The sequence below is a fragment of the Xenopus tropicalis genome, chromosome 1 (assembly GCF_000004195.4).
Source record: "Xenopus tropicalis strain Nigerian chromosome 1, UCB_Xtro_10.0, whole genome shotgun sequence".
Lineage (NCBI taxonomy): Eukaryota > Metazoa > Chordata > Amphibia > Anura > Pipidae > Xenopus > Xenopus tropicalis.
The window spans coordinates 194,195,686-194,209,857 of NC_030677.2; the positions used below are offsets into that span (position 1 = coordinate 194,195,686).

General features: G+C 40.3%; 1 protein-coding gene across 1 annotated transcript in view; it reads left to right on the forward strand.

Annotated features, from left to right (window-relative positions):
* The window catches only part of hcn1 (hyperpolarization activated cyclic nucleotide gated potassium channel 1), a 227,630-nt gene that overhangs the window by 182,393 nt on the left and 31,065 nt on the right, over window positions 1-14,172 (forward strand). The gene's annotated exons all lie outside the window — the stretch shown is intronic.

Sequence of the window (14,172 nt, forward strand, 5' to 3'; positions counted from 1 at the left end):
TCACTGCCAATAAATGATTTAGCACTACTGTGTGTACAACTGGATAAAAGGACTGGAGATGAAGCTGCTACTGGGAAGCAGGCAGGAAAGGTAGTGGGTAGTTGTAGTACTTGGGGAGGCAAATTAAAGGCATTTTTACATAGTTATAGTTCCCAAATGCCAATTCCATAATACCCTAGGCCTAGGCCATATGGCAGGATAAATATAGTGCCAATTTCATCAATATGAATTATTATTCATAATAATTCTAAAACACATTAGGTCTTATTTGCAAAGCCGAACACAGCATGCAAAGTACAAATAGTCCATAATTGGACTTTTTTTGCACTTTGCATGCTGTTTCACCATCTGCAAATGGCTGCAAGCCTCTGTATTTGCAGGTTTTGGAGTGCAGAGAGCAGCCACATAGCCATTGAATCCAGCTCTGACTGCGTTACTCAGTGCAGGATCCAAGAAAGGAGGTGGGGGTGGCCCCTCACCCACCCCTACTTTGTGTGTCATTCACATACACAAGGTAGAGAGTAGAATGACACAAAGCCCGTATCAGAACCCTGACCTTATTGCCTGCCCTGCACTTGCACCCTTAGTGCTCTTGCACTTGTGCCCCCCCCCCAAGTTGTAAATAACCCCTATTGGTGAATAAACGCAGTACAGGTATGAGATCCATTATCTGAAAACCTGTTATCCAGAAAGTTCCGCATTATGGAAAGGCCATCTCCCATAGACTCCATTATAAGCAGATAATTCAATTTTTTTTAAATAATTGCATTTTCTCTGTAATAATAAAACAGTACCTGTACTTAATCCCAACTAAGATATAATTACCCCTTATTGGGGGCAGAACAGCCCTATTGGGTTTATTTCATGGTTAAATGATTCCCTTTTCTCTGTAGTAATAAAACAGTACCTGTACTTGATCCCAACTAAGATATAATTACCCCTTATTGGGGGCAGAACAGTCCTATTGGATTTATTTAATGTGTAAATGATTTAGTAGCAGACTTAAGGTATGGGGATCCAATTTATGGAAAGATCCCTTATCCGGAAAGCCCCAGGTCCGAGCATTCTGGATTATAGGTCCAATACCTGTACTCTTTTACTTCTGTGGCATGATAAATTAAGTGTGCTATAGAAAATTCAACCTACAAGCTTTTATTAAAATCCTCCTATGTGGACAAGCAAGACTGGTACTGGCAGGACACAGACAGGACTTTTTAGATAAATAGGTCAGACAGGGTACATAACAGGCATAAAAGGCAGGCAGGCAAGATTGCCATGGAATGCAGGTAGGTTAGATAAGGCTAGGCAAAGTTGGCAAAGAAGCTACTGCTGGAACTGGAATCAGGCAACAAACTATAAATGCAAAGTTCTGGCCAAACCCCCCCCCCCCCAATCAATATTTTATAGTTTATCATGTGAAAACCTATGGATGAGATTTAACTCGTGGAGAAAATACGTAATTTTTGCTTCAGTTCCAGCTTCTCTCCATAGACTTCAATAGCTTTTTTATGTGAGATAAGTTTTTCACATATATAACAGATACATGACCCTACAATCAGGCAACCTGCATTGGTGACAGTTGGGCTTCACATAAGACTTCGCCTCCTCGCTATAAATGTATAAGGCTAGAGAAAGTAGGTAGAACTTTTATAAAACTTTCTGCAGTGTTGGAGTAAACATGAGAAATATTTGCTCTAGAAGCTTTTACTAACGCCAACGTGAGCAGTAAATGTGCAGATGGTTACCAGAATTCATTTATCTCCAACAGAGAGAGTCATATTTCATGCAGACACTTTGCTTGCGTCCTTGTGGGGAGCTAAAGTATAGTTCTGTTGGATACGGAAAAGAGTGTGAAAAATACTTCAAATTGCTATATTTGTATGCATGATTGCAACATTATAAAATAGCCTCTAACGGGAGAGGGTGAGCTAGGGGAAGAAAAGTCATTAAATAAGTTTGGAAAAAAAATCTATTATAATACCTGCTATTTGAATCCATTTTTCAAACCCCACAGTAACCCATCTTGTTGTCCCCCAGATGTTGGCGAATGCTGTTGGGGGCACTGCGTTTGATTGAGTGAAATGATTCTGTGTCATGGCCAGCTGTCTTTCAAAGCACATAATGCTCTCCCAAGGTTGTCGAAGCTTAGTAAATGTACACAATATAATGGCAGATATCCAAGCCGGCTGATAAGATGGATAACATGTCTGCTAGATGCTGAGCCAATGGGATGCTTAATTTCAGTACCAGATGGTTTTATTATAAGCTGAAACAGCAAAGGAAATTTAAACTCCGTGCTACATAATAATAATAATAAGCACTTCCACAGATGCGCATTACTAAGTTATCTATTAAATATAAATAATTGTTTGCAACTTTTTCTGTCCTTAAAGGGCAATAAAGCCTGAATAAGAAAGGTTTGTATATAGTAATCACAGAACATAGGGATGCCTTGCCCCTTTTCCACACACAGCAGGCATATGTCACTTAAGCTACAGCCTTCCCCCATTCAATTCTAACTTACCTTCTGTGTTCCTTCCTTCTACATATCTTCCTTAAAGCAGAGCAAGTGCAGTGTCCTCTTGCCCCACCCCAGTGTGCAGGGTACAGCTACTCATTTGCACCCAGCACAGTGAGGAGCACTTACATATGCTATGCTGGGGGCTTGGAGAAAGTATATAAATAATAATAGTTACCAAGAAAAATAACATTGAGCAGGTTGGTACTGTATATACACTGACAAAATCATTAGCAGAATGCAATTTATTTTCTTGTGTTAATCACTGCTGGACCTTGGAACATTTCATGGAAAGGATTTTGTGTGTGTGGCTGGCAGTTAGTATATGGGCATTTAAGAGCCCCAACTCTTGTTCCCCTCTTTAGAGAGACATTTTAAGGTTTATTTAGAAATGCAACGGCAATCTACAAAGTACAAGTAGTACATGCAAAATGAATAGGGAATAGGGAAACAGGAATGTAAAAATTCATGGCTCTCCCCACTGTGACCTTAACCTTAAGTCAAAGGCTAATGGCACAAGAAACATACGGCTAAGAAACATATATTGCTATGCATATTACCTATCTTAAATACGGTGACTTCACATATATAGTAGTTTCTATCTGTGAGTTGGGGGGAGAGAGAGGGAAAGGGAAGAAGAAAGAAAGAAAGAAAGAAAGAGAGAGAGAAAGAAAGAAAGAAAGAAAGAAAGAAAGAAAGAAAGAAAGAAAGAAAGAAAGAAAGAAAGAAAGAAAGAAAGAAAGAAAGAAAAAAGATGGGAAGAAGGAAAGAAAAGGAAAAATGAAAGAGATGAAAAGAGGGAAAGAAAATGGAAAAATGAAAGAGATGGAAAGAGGGAAAGAAAAGGAAAAATGAAAGAGAGGGAAAGAAAAGGAAAAATGAAAGAGAGGGAAAGAAAAATGAAAGAGATGGAAAGAGGGAAAGAAAAGGAAAAATGAAAGAGAGGGAAAGAAAAATGAAAGAGATGGAAAGAGGGAAAGAAAAGGAAAAATGAAAGAGATGGAAAGAGGGAAAGAAAAGGAAAAATGAAAGAGATGGAAAGAGGGAAAGAAAAGGAAAAATGAAAGAGATGGAAAGAGGGAAAGAAAAGGAAAAATGAAAGAGATGGAAAGAGGGAAAGAAAAGGAAAAATGAAAGAGATGGAAAGAGGGAAAGAAAAGGAAAAAAAGGAAAGATAGAAAGCAAAGAAAAGGACAAAGTTACAAAGTACTGAGTGATTAAATAAGCAGTAAATGAGCATTTCTTATTCCGTACATGAAATGGGAAAAGTTCAGCACCGGAGAGGGCAGTGTATATTGTACATAAGATCAGTGATGAAAAGGAAGAAATTCAGTAAACACCTTGGCCGCCCACCTTGAACTTTGAAATGAGTTTTGGATTCCATTAGCCGAGAGGGATGTTGCCTAAACATGCACTGTGAAATCTGCAGGGTTTGGCTGAAAATTTTTAATTAAATAGCTAGAAACAAGTTCCTGTAATTGCCAGCTTGGGTTTTGAAAACACTTTCTTTAAAAGGAACATGTCCCTACGGTTCTTTCTTCTGCAATCCCGCTGTTTCTCTTCCTTCTATATATTATTAACACTTCTATGTAAAAGCGATCCTGTAATTCTTTGAAAATGAGACAGGGATAATGGCTTCCAAACTTATAGAGACAAAGCGGCTGCCACTGACGCGAATGGCAGGAGTTTCTTAGCTGCGTGGCATTAGCCTTTGACTTGAGGTTAAGGTCACAGTGTGGGGGGCCATGAATTCTTATATTCCTGCTTCATGTTTATTATTAATGCAATTATTTATGTTCCTATTTATTTTTATGTGTTCCTTTAGTCATATAACCCATCTGTGTATGGTCTTTGATCACATTGCAGTAGCCACCTCTATATTACACCCAGGGCAGGACTCGTAAATGATTGAATCTATGAAGCTGGGGTCAGATTGACGTGCTCTGTGTATGAAGAAATTGGCCATACATTTGTCTTTTGAAAGCATTTGTGGTTATTTGAAATCTCTACGAACTGTATATTACTACAGATATTCATGTTTCTACAGAATTTTTGCCACCAGAATATTTCCACCTGTAACAGATGTGAATAGCATCTTCAAGGCCCATACAGCAAAACTCCTAAAAATGCATAGATAAGGTAGTGGTTTGGCCTATGATCAAGTGCTCTTGGAGTGTAAACGCATAGCGTGATAGAGATGGTGTTTATATAAAGTATTTTGTTTTTAGAGGAGAAAGAAAGGTAAAAACTAAGTAAGCTTTATCAGAAAGGTCTATGTAAATACAGCCATAAGCACTCACAGAAATGCTGCACTGACTTCTCTGTCAAAAGATTTCTTTTGTCTGTAATTCATGTGCCAGAGACACACAGCTCTCTGCTATCTCCCCTCTCCTGCTCCCCCCCTCCCTCAAGAATGCTAAGAACTCACCCCCCCCTTAGGAATGTGGATCTGAGCCAATCAGCAGTAAGCTGACTCATAGGGGGAGATTTACTAATCCATGAACCCGAATCCCGAAAGGTAAAAAATCGCATTGGAAACAAAAATTTTGCGACTTTTTCATCTGCGTTGCAATTTTTTCGTATTTTGCGCGACTATTTCATTGCTGTCGTGACTTTTTCATATTGAACGATCGTGAATGGGGGGAAAACCTTTCCGACTTGCATGATTTTGGAAGCCTTCCATAGGGCTCAATGGCACTCTGCAGCTCCAACCTGGCCCAAGGAAAGTCTCCCATAGGGCTCAATGGCACTCTGCAGCTCCAACCTGGCCCAAGGAAAGTCTCCCATAGGGCTCAATGGCACTCTGCAGCTCCAACCCGGCCCAAGGAAAGTCTCCCATAGGGCTCAATGGCACTCTGCAGCTCCAACCTGGCCCAAGGAAAGTCTCCCATAGGGCTCAATGGCACTCTGCAGCTCCAACCCGGCCCAAGGAAAGTCTCCCATAGGGCTCAGTGGCACTCTGCAGCTCCAACCTGGCCCAAGGAAAGTCTCCCATAGGGCTCAATGGCACTCTGCAGCTCCAACCCGGCCCAAGGAAAGTCTCCCATAGGGCTCAATGGCACTCTGCAGCTCCAACCCGGCCCAAGGAAAGTCTCCCATAGGGCGCAATGGCACTCTGCAGCTCCAACCCGGCCCAAGGAAAGTCTCCCATAGGGCTCAATGGCACTCTGCAGCTCCAACCCGGCCCAAGGAAAGTCTCCCATAGGGCTCAATGGCACTCTGCAGCTCCAACCCGGCCCAAGGAAAGTCTCCCATAGGGCTCAATGGCACTCTGCAGCTCCAACCCGGCCCAAGGAAAGTCTCCCATAGGACTCAATGGCACTCTGCAGCTCCAACCCGGCCCAAGGAAAGTCACGATACCGAAGCTTGAATGAATCCGAAACTTTCGTACTCGTTGTGACAAAACATACCATCACAAAAATACCGTTCATTATGAAAAAAAACGCATTTGGACGCTTTCGGTCCGTTTGTGGATTAGTAAATCTCCCCCATAGTCTAACTAACTGAGCATGTTCACTTGGTCTGGGTCTTGGTGCAGGAGCGAGGCATTATGGGCACTTTCTTTACACAGCTCAGCATTTTTTCTTCCTGTTTGGCTTCTGATCATCTGAACAGGTGAAATATGGGGAGACTTAAGGGCACTATTGAGAGAACTGAAGGTATGCCTGCAGCTTGGGATTAACTCTTTATTAGCCTTTCCTTCTCCTTTAACTTATTTTTACATAGTGATCTTCATGGCTTTTTTGCATGCCTTTCCCCTAATGGTGGTGATGGTTTTCCCACACCCTTGGCTGAGAACCTGGGGCTAGTGCACCTAGACTAAATTCTACGTTTGGTGAGCGGGTATCTAGAATATTGGGCTGGACGTGGTTATATTTGGTTTATCTTAGACCATGGGTTTTGTCCACATAGCTACTTTGTATATGATAGTCCAGAAGAACCTCTGATCCCTTGATTATGTGATGAAGCATTAGTAGTAGAACCCATTCTTTAGCTCCTCTTCCAACTTATTATCATTTCTTGAACCAGCAAGGGGAATGGTAATAAACCATGTAACACCATACTTGTCTTATGAGAGAGGGACTACAGCTGTTTAATGCTCTGTTAGTATCAAAATATATCATTAATAACATGTATATATTATATATCATTAATAACAAAGTACATGGATTGGCTGCACTCATGAAATGTATTCTGTTCACTTGCTTTTTGACGAATGTGCATATATATATATAGCACCACTTTAATGAGTGGTAAGCTCCTTGTTATATAACTTTTCAGCAGTTGTGTATGACTTCTTGGATTGAACGGTATAAATAATACAATACCGTTAAATTTAGTAAAGGCAACAGCATTGTGGGTAATCTGAAGATGCCCTGCAAGAATAAGATCAGAATTGAAAGCCATATTTGCTATGCATGATAACATCTTTGACTGCGATGAGATGGAAATGTGGATTAAACGTTTAATTTCAAGATGGAAACATGCAATCTGGCTTTTCACTTACCACTCAGACGTGTATTGAATAAAACGAGGCAGGTCTGAGAACTGTAAATGGTTAGTGGAGCAATAGAGCAATCCCTGCTAATCAGTGTCGGTGATGGGAAGCAGATACCAGGGGAAGAGCAAGTGAAAGCAAGGAGGGATAACAGTGTACCAGAGGAATACGTTACTAGGAAAGCAGAGTAAAACAAAGATCATGGATGTGAATGGCATTTCATAACGTTACTGCAATGTATCAATCCAAACGCATTCAAGGCAAGTTAGACTAAATCCAGCTCAACTAAATTATGCCTTATTCATTAAAGGGGAACTACGGCTTCCAAACCAAAATTTGTTAAAGAGCCCCACACAACACAGAAACCCCTAATATCCCTATCACTATAATCTGTTCCTTAGAAAAGTATGAATAAATACCATTTTTATTCACTGAAATCCAGCTCCAAAGCAGTTCTTCTCTTTCTGCATCATTTGAAATCCTGGCAGGGGTGGAGGGACTAGCAAAGTGCTTGTTTGTGGTGCAAAAGGGGCATGTTGGTGGAATGCATCTATCCATTTACTGCAGTGGTTTTGGCATGTCTGAGGTAATACTAATTATCCATTTTCCATGGTGATTATTGGCATTTCTGGGGTTAATGCTAATTATTTATTTTCTGCAGTGGCTTCTAGCATAATGACTTAGCAATTGAGGGTGTGGCCTATAATTGTGGGTGGGGCTTTTTTTGATGGGCAGTACACATAGCAACCCTCCACTTTTTTGGGCTCAATGCAAGCACTGACTGATTGTTTTACCTTTTTAAAATCCAAGTAGTCGACTATATTGCCTTTGATCAGTAGAAGGGTAGTGAAGACCTGTTGCAACTGAATGGTTTTACAGTCGGCATACTAATAAGGAAGGAAAGGTATATGCTTCCCAGCACATCAGGCAGCTAGAAGGCTTCTGTTTGATTAATCATGCTCACTAGATAAGTCTCGCAGCTGCTCTAGATAACTTATCATGGGGCTTCGGTAAATCCAGGCATGCACATTATTAGTTAAATAACAATATAGATTTTTACAGGGAACTGTTGTACTTTAATTAAAACAATGTGTTATCAGACAGGGGAGATGTTTTGCTGATACAATGAAAATCTTTCTCAGCAGCAACGAATGAAAATAATTCTTTGGTGCTCCCATTACTTCTGCATTGTTAGCTATGTACTAGGTGTACCCAGAAATTACTGTCTAATGCTGTGAGCCAAGGGATGCTGAGGGTATTGGTTAGTAAAGCAACAAGCCTCATATATTTCTCTGCTTGCATTTATGCCTAAGGGATTTATTGCTCCGATTAAAGGCTGCTTGGCTTCTCTGAAGTGCTTGGGTTTTATATATTTACTGGGGCTCAGATAAAATGTATAGGGAGGAGCCTTGAGTTTGTTTAGAGTGTAGGCTGGGAAAGAATAGATTAAGCTAGGGTAGGGTTAAGGCTGGTAGGAATGGAAAGGAAGTGTATTCTAAGGAGAAGGGGCGAATAAGGTACAGATATAGGACCTGTTAACCAGAAATCTCAGGACCAGAGGGTTTTCAGATAAGGGATCTTTCTGGTTCTCAATAATTCTACAAAAAATTATTTAAACATGAATATGATTGTTTTGCCTCCAATAAGGATTAATTATATTTCAGTGGGGATCAAGTACAGGTACTATTTTATTATTACAGAGAAAAGGGAATCATTTAACCATGAAATAAACCCAATAGGGCTGTTCTACCCCCAATAAGGGGTAATTATATCTTAGTTGGGATCAAGTACAGGTACTGTTTTATTATTACAGAGAAAAGGGAATCATTTAACCATTAAATAAACCCAATAGGGCTGTTCTACCCCCAATAAGGGGTAATTATATCTTAGTTGGGATCAAGTACAGGTACTGTTTTATTATTACAGAGAAAAGGGAATCATTTAACCATGAAATAAACCCAATAGGGCTGTTCTACCCCCAATAAGGGGTAATTATATCTTAGTTGGGATCAAGTACAGGTACTGTTTTATTATTACAGAGAAAAGGGAATCATTTAACCATTAAATAAACCCAATAGGGCTGTTCTGCCCCCAATAAGGGGTAATTATATTTTAGTTGGGATCAAGTACAGGTACTGTTTTATTATTACAGAGAAAAGGGAATCATTTAACCATTAAATAAACCCAATAGGGCTGTTCTGCCCCCAATAAGGGGTAATTATATCTTAGTTGGGATCAAGTACAGGTACTGTTTTATTATTACAGAGAAAAGGGAATCATTTAACCATGAAATAAACCCAATAGGGCTGTTCTGCCCCCAATAAGGGGTAATTATATCTTAGTTGGGACCAAGTACAGGTACTGTTTTATAATTACAGAACAAAAGAAAATCATTTTTCAAAATGTGAATTTTTTTTTATTAAAATGGAGATGGTCTTCCTATAATTCTGAGCTTTCTGGATAACAGGTTTCCTAAAAACAGATCCCATACCTGTATGTGGATGACGGAAGAGGAAATGGCGGCCTTTTCCAGTGAAAAGAGCAACGTTTTTCCCACCCACCCTCTTTTTTCTGAATAGGTGGGATTGGCATCAGTTGGGGAGGAATGCTTGCCTGGTTTGTGGGGCCTACTTTCCAGGATTTGATTCTGGATTCGGCAAGATTCTGCCTTTTTCCGCAGGATTCAGATTCAGCCGAACCCATGCATCTGGCCGAACTGAATCCTTGAAATCATGTGACGTTATGTGACATAAATATGGAAGTTAAACTTTTTTCACTGCATGCTTCATGCCGGGTTCTCTCTAACCCTTCCTTATTCACATGATTCAGGGTTTGGCCGGATTCTAAAATGGTGGATTCAGTGCATCCCTATTTTAAACACAAGTGTGCCAAGGTCTCCATGCAAAAGGGTCCCAGCATGGATGTGTTCTGCTTGTCATTGGTAAAGCCCTGGAGTAAAAATATTCTGTTATCAGTGTGAGGAACTAATTGAAGAAGAAAAATGAATACAATGATATCTGTCCTTGTGTGGCAAACTTACATACACTGGTATGACTTGCGCTACTCTCAGCACATACTCGCAAAACCAGTCACATTGGGAATATACAAAATTCTGTGCCGAGCTCTTCTGTGGTTTTTGTGTGAGCGTAAGAGTTATACTTCGCAGACTGGTATTTTATGACAGTGATTACAGAATATGCAGCTATCCCAGTGGGATAATATAGATGTTTCACTCATTTCACAGCATGAATGACAGCTTTTCAATATTTTGGGGTGACAATATAAATTTGATTCACTGTGTGGAGCCCAATTGTTCCCTGCCTCCCCACTCTGGGCAATTTGCCTCATGTCAGCTCTTATAAGGCACTTGATTCATTTTATTTCTCTTACCTCTTCTTTTACTTGATATTCATAGAAAATAAGATAGGTTCAGCTTATAGGTTGTGTAGATGCATACTGTACTATATTAAGTATTTGCCAGTTTTAAAATGCTTCATTTTAACTTGGCCTACAATGTAATTACATGTTCTTATTTCATAGTTTATAAGCTGGATGGCAGTGTAGAAAAGTCTCATGGGTAACTTACCTTTAATAAGTGGGCACTTACTGAATTATCCTTAAATTGCTTCTACTATAAGAAGCCTGTAAAAAAGGGCTATTAAACCATGTCAGCTCAGTAAATACTAATTAAGACTTTATTTTTAATCCTTCCCTTGTAAACCAGAAAATTGCAGTGTGTAGTTCCCATTAAAGGCATAGCGAGAGGGTACGGCAATATGACATTGGAGAAAATGTACATTTTTAATTGGGAGTGGGAGTTGCCAGGCTGGTTATGAGGCCCCATCCCTCACAGAACTGAGGGCTGCAACTTGGATTCAGTTTGTTACAATATAATATGGACTTATATCTACATTGCTCACATCAGTGGACCCCCTGACATATGCCTTATTTGTTATACCCTTAAAAGATAAGAGTAAAAACTGTTTATCAATGAGGAGCAGTGATGAGCGATTTTTTTCAGCAGGCATGGATTCGCAGCGAATTTCCGGATTTTGCTATTGGCGATTTGTTTTACGAAACTTCTGTGACAATTTGCGCAGAAAAATTTGTTGAGCATCAAAAAAGTTGCGTCAAATTGGGAGTGGATGCATCAAAAATGGGTGCTGCTGCGTAAAAATTGCTCGTGACCACGTCAAAATTGGGCACGGCCACATCAAAATGGGCGCAGTCACGCCAAAAAAAGAATCAGCGACAAAAATAACAAGCAGGTGACAAAAAAGTCACGCAAAGTCACATTTTCGCGGATTTTTCGCCATTTCCTAAATTTTATTGTCGTTTCAGCCAAACCCCTGATGGATTCAGCCAAATACCGAACCGAGTCCTAATTAACATATGCTAATTAGTATCAGGAAGGGTTACAAATTTCCGAAAAAATGTTTCCTCCCAACATTTAACCCTTCCGAATGCATGTATGTGTTTTACCCTTGTTTAAAATAAATAAATACTACAGTTCCTGCAATACAACTCCTGTTTGTGGGATCTGTGAGGGCCTGCCTAAACCTTTGTTGGTACACATGACCTGAATACTGTATTCACTCTATTAGACAGTGAGGATTCATTAGTGAAAAATCTAAAACCACAGTGAAGTGAATTGACATTGTACTGAGAGCAGCGCCGGATTTGTGACGCGGGCGCCCCGAGGCTGGCCCCTCTGGCCTCCCCCGTGCGCATGCGTGAATCGCCAACCCCGCCCCCCCACACAGCGAGTGCATGCGCGAACCCTCCCTCCGCGTCAGCTGCGCATGCGCATACATTTCATCTCCCATACGGAGCAGTGGGGAGAGGTCCCCATTGCTCCGTATAGGAGCAAAATTTAAAAATTTAATTGCTTAATTAACTTTTGCCACCCTAGGCCCGGGCCTTTGTGGCCTCTCCACAAATCCGGGCCTGACTGAGAGAGAGTTGACTTGTATCCCTCAGTACAGGAAGTAAAAGGTACAACGTCAGTTTGATTCCACTAGAAACCACATTTAATAATAGTTAATAGGCATCCAACACTTGACTGTATCTGCTTCAGGAAACACAATTCCACAACTTCACCACTCACTATAAAAATCCCTTTTCACACCTTAAGATGACACCTCCTTTCTTCTAATCTTAAGGCATGCCCTCATTCTCCAAGCACAATGTGTCGTTCGTGGCACATTCACCTCTATCTCAAACTGGAAAGTGGGCTCATGATTTTCTGTACTTATAAAGAGCTGTGAAATATATTGGTGATTTACAAAGATAATAATAATAATAATAATAATAATAACAAAGCATTTAGAATAAAAATTCTTTGTTATTATAAAAGCGCATTAATGAAAAAATACAAAAAACAGGGCTATGCAAACAAAAATTCCATTTAACCTGTTCCCTATAGTTACATAGTTAATTCAGGTTGAAAAAAGTTAAAAATCCATCATGTTCAACCCCTCCAGATGAACCCCACAGACCTATCTATACTCTTGCATATATAAACTATATATACCAATACCTATACTAACTAATTATAGATCTTAAGAGCACAATAGCCTTGGATACTATGCTTGTTCAAGAACTCATCCAGGCCCCTCTTATAGGCATTAACAGAATCTGCCATTACCACATCTCTAGGAAGGGCATTCCCCAACCTCGCTGCTTCAAATGAAAGGTCAGCTCCTCAGGTCTCAAGGGAGGCTTTGGTTCTTTGGGTTTTTTGCATGGGAAAAAAGATCCCTGCAATCTGTCTGTAATGCCCTCTAATGTACTTGTGAAGGGTAATCATGTCCACTTTACAAGCACCATTTCTCCAGAGAAAACAACTTCAACCTTGACAGCCTTTACTCATAGTTAAATTCTTCCATTCCTTTAACCAGTCTTGTTGAACATCTCTGCCCTCTCTCCAGCCTTATTAATATCCGTCTACATAAGTACAGTGCTGCTAAACATACAATACAGACTTGTTTTTTTTCCCATTAATGAGGACCTGAGATAATATTTGCTTTTGCTGTATTTATGTATAGTATATAATATGTATGGGCTGTAATATTGTGCTCATCTGTAATGTTATTATTCAATTCAGTGCTGTCCCACAGCTTATTCCCTTATGTGAACAATGACAAAGATTAATGGCAGTAATGTGGTTTGCAGTGTCATGTGAATACCTTTTACTGCTTGATGTACTGCTGATGCCATTTTACATGTAGCAGACATAAGAAATAAGGGGTAATTTACGACATGGAAGGCAGGGTACAAAGCACAATCTGTTATATTTTTGCACTTTGCCTTTCATGCTATTTAAATTGCATCTGTGTTCTGTTACAGAGCTCAGATACCTGCGCCGCCCCCATGAATGCATCACAGACTGCGTTCTGCAGTGACGTATTCATAAAGGGCAACGGGGGGACGGACATAATGCTGCAGTAATAAATTAGCCCCATAGTTTGTCCCAAAATGTTCTCCACGGTTGCAGTTTTGCACCATAAGCCACACTGTACACCAGTGATCCCCAACCAGTGGCTCGGGGGCAACATGTTGCTCCCCAACCCCTTGGATGTTGCTCTCAGTTCCCACAAACCGGGTAGTTATTTTTGAATTCCTGACTTGGGGGCAAGTTTTGGTTGAATAGAAACAAGATTTACTACCAAATAAAGCCCCTGTAAGCTGAGAGTGTGCATAGAGACCCCTAATAGCCAATCTTAGCCCTTATTTGGCGCCTCCATGAACTTTTATAATGCTTGTGTTGCTCTCCAAGTCTTTTTATATTTGACTGTGGCTCACGAGTAAGAAAGGTTGGGGATCCCTGCTGTACACCATTCATTTGGAGATAAAAGTATACAGATTGTGGCAATTTAGCAACAGTGTCAGAACAGATATGTAGATAACCTAGGCACTTTGGAAGTTCTAAGAAGTTCCACAGAATCATAGATGCTGGGAGCCCCATAATAGATTTCTGACAAAATATAGACAAAAGGGGTCCTTTATGAACCTGGGTGTGCAAGAGCAAAAGCACTAAGGGGTGCAAGAGTGCACCCCTTAGTGCCCATCTACTTGTGCCCCCTCTTTACTGCGCTCTCTAATAAGAACTGGATGAAGTGAAGATGCAGTGCTGCATGTTCTGCTGCTCCTACCT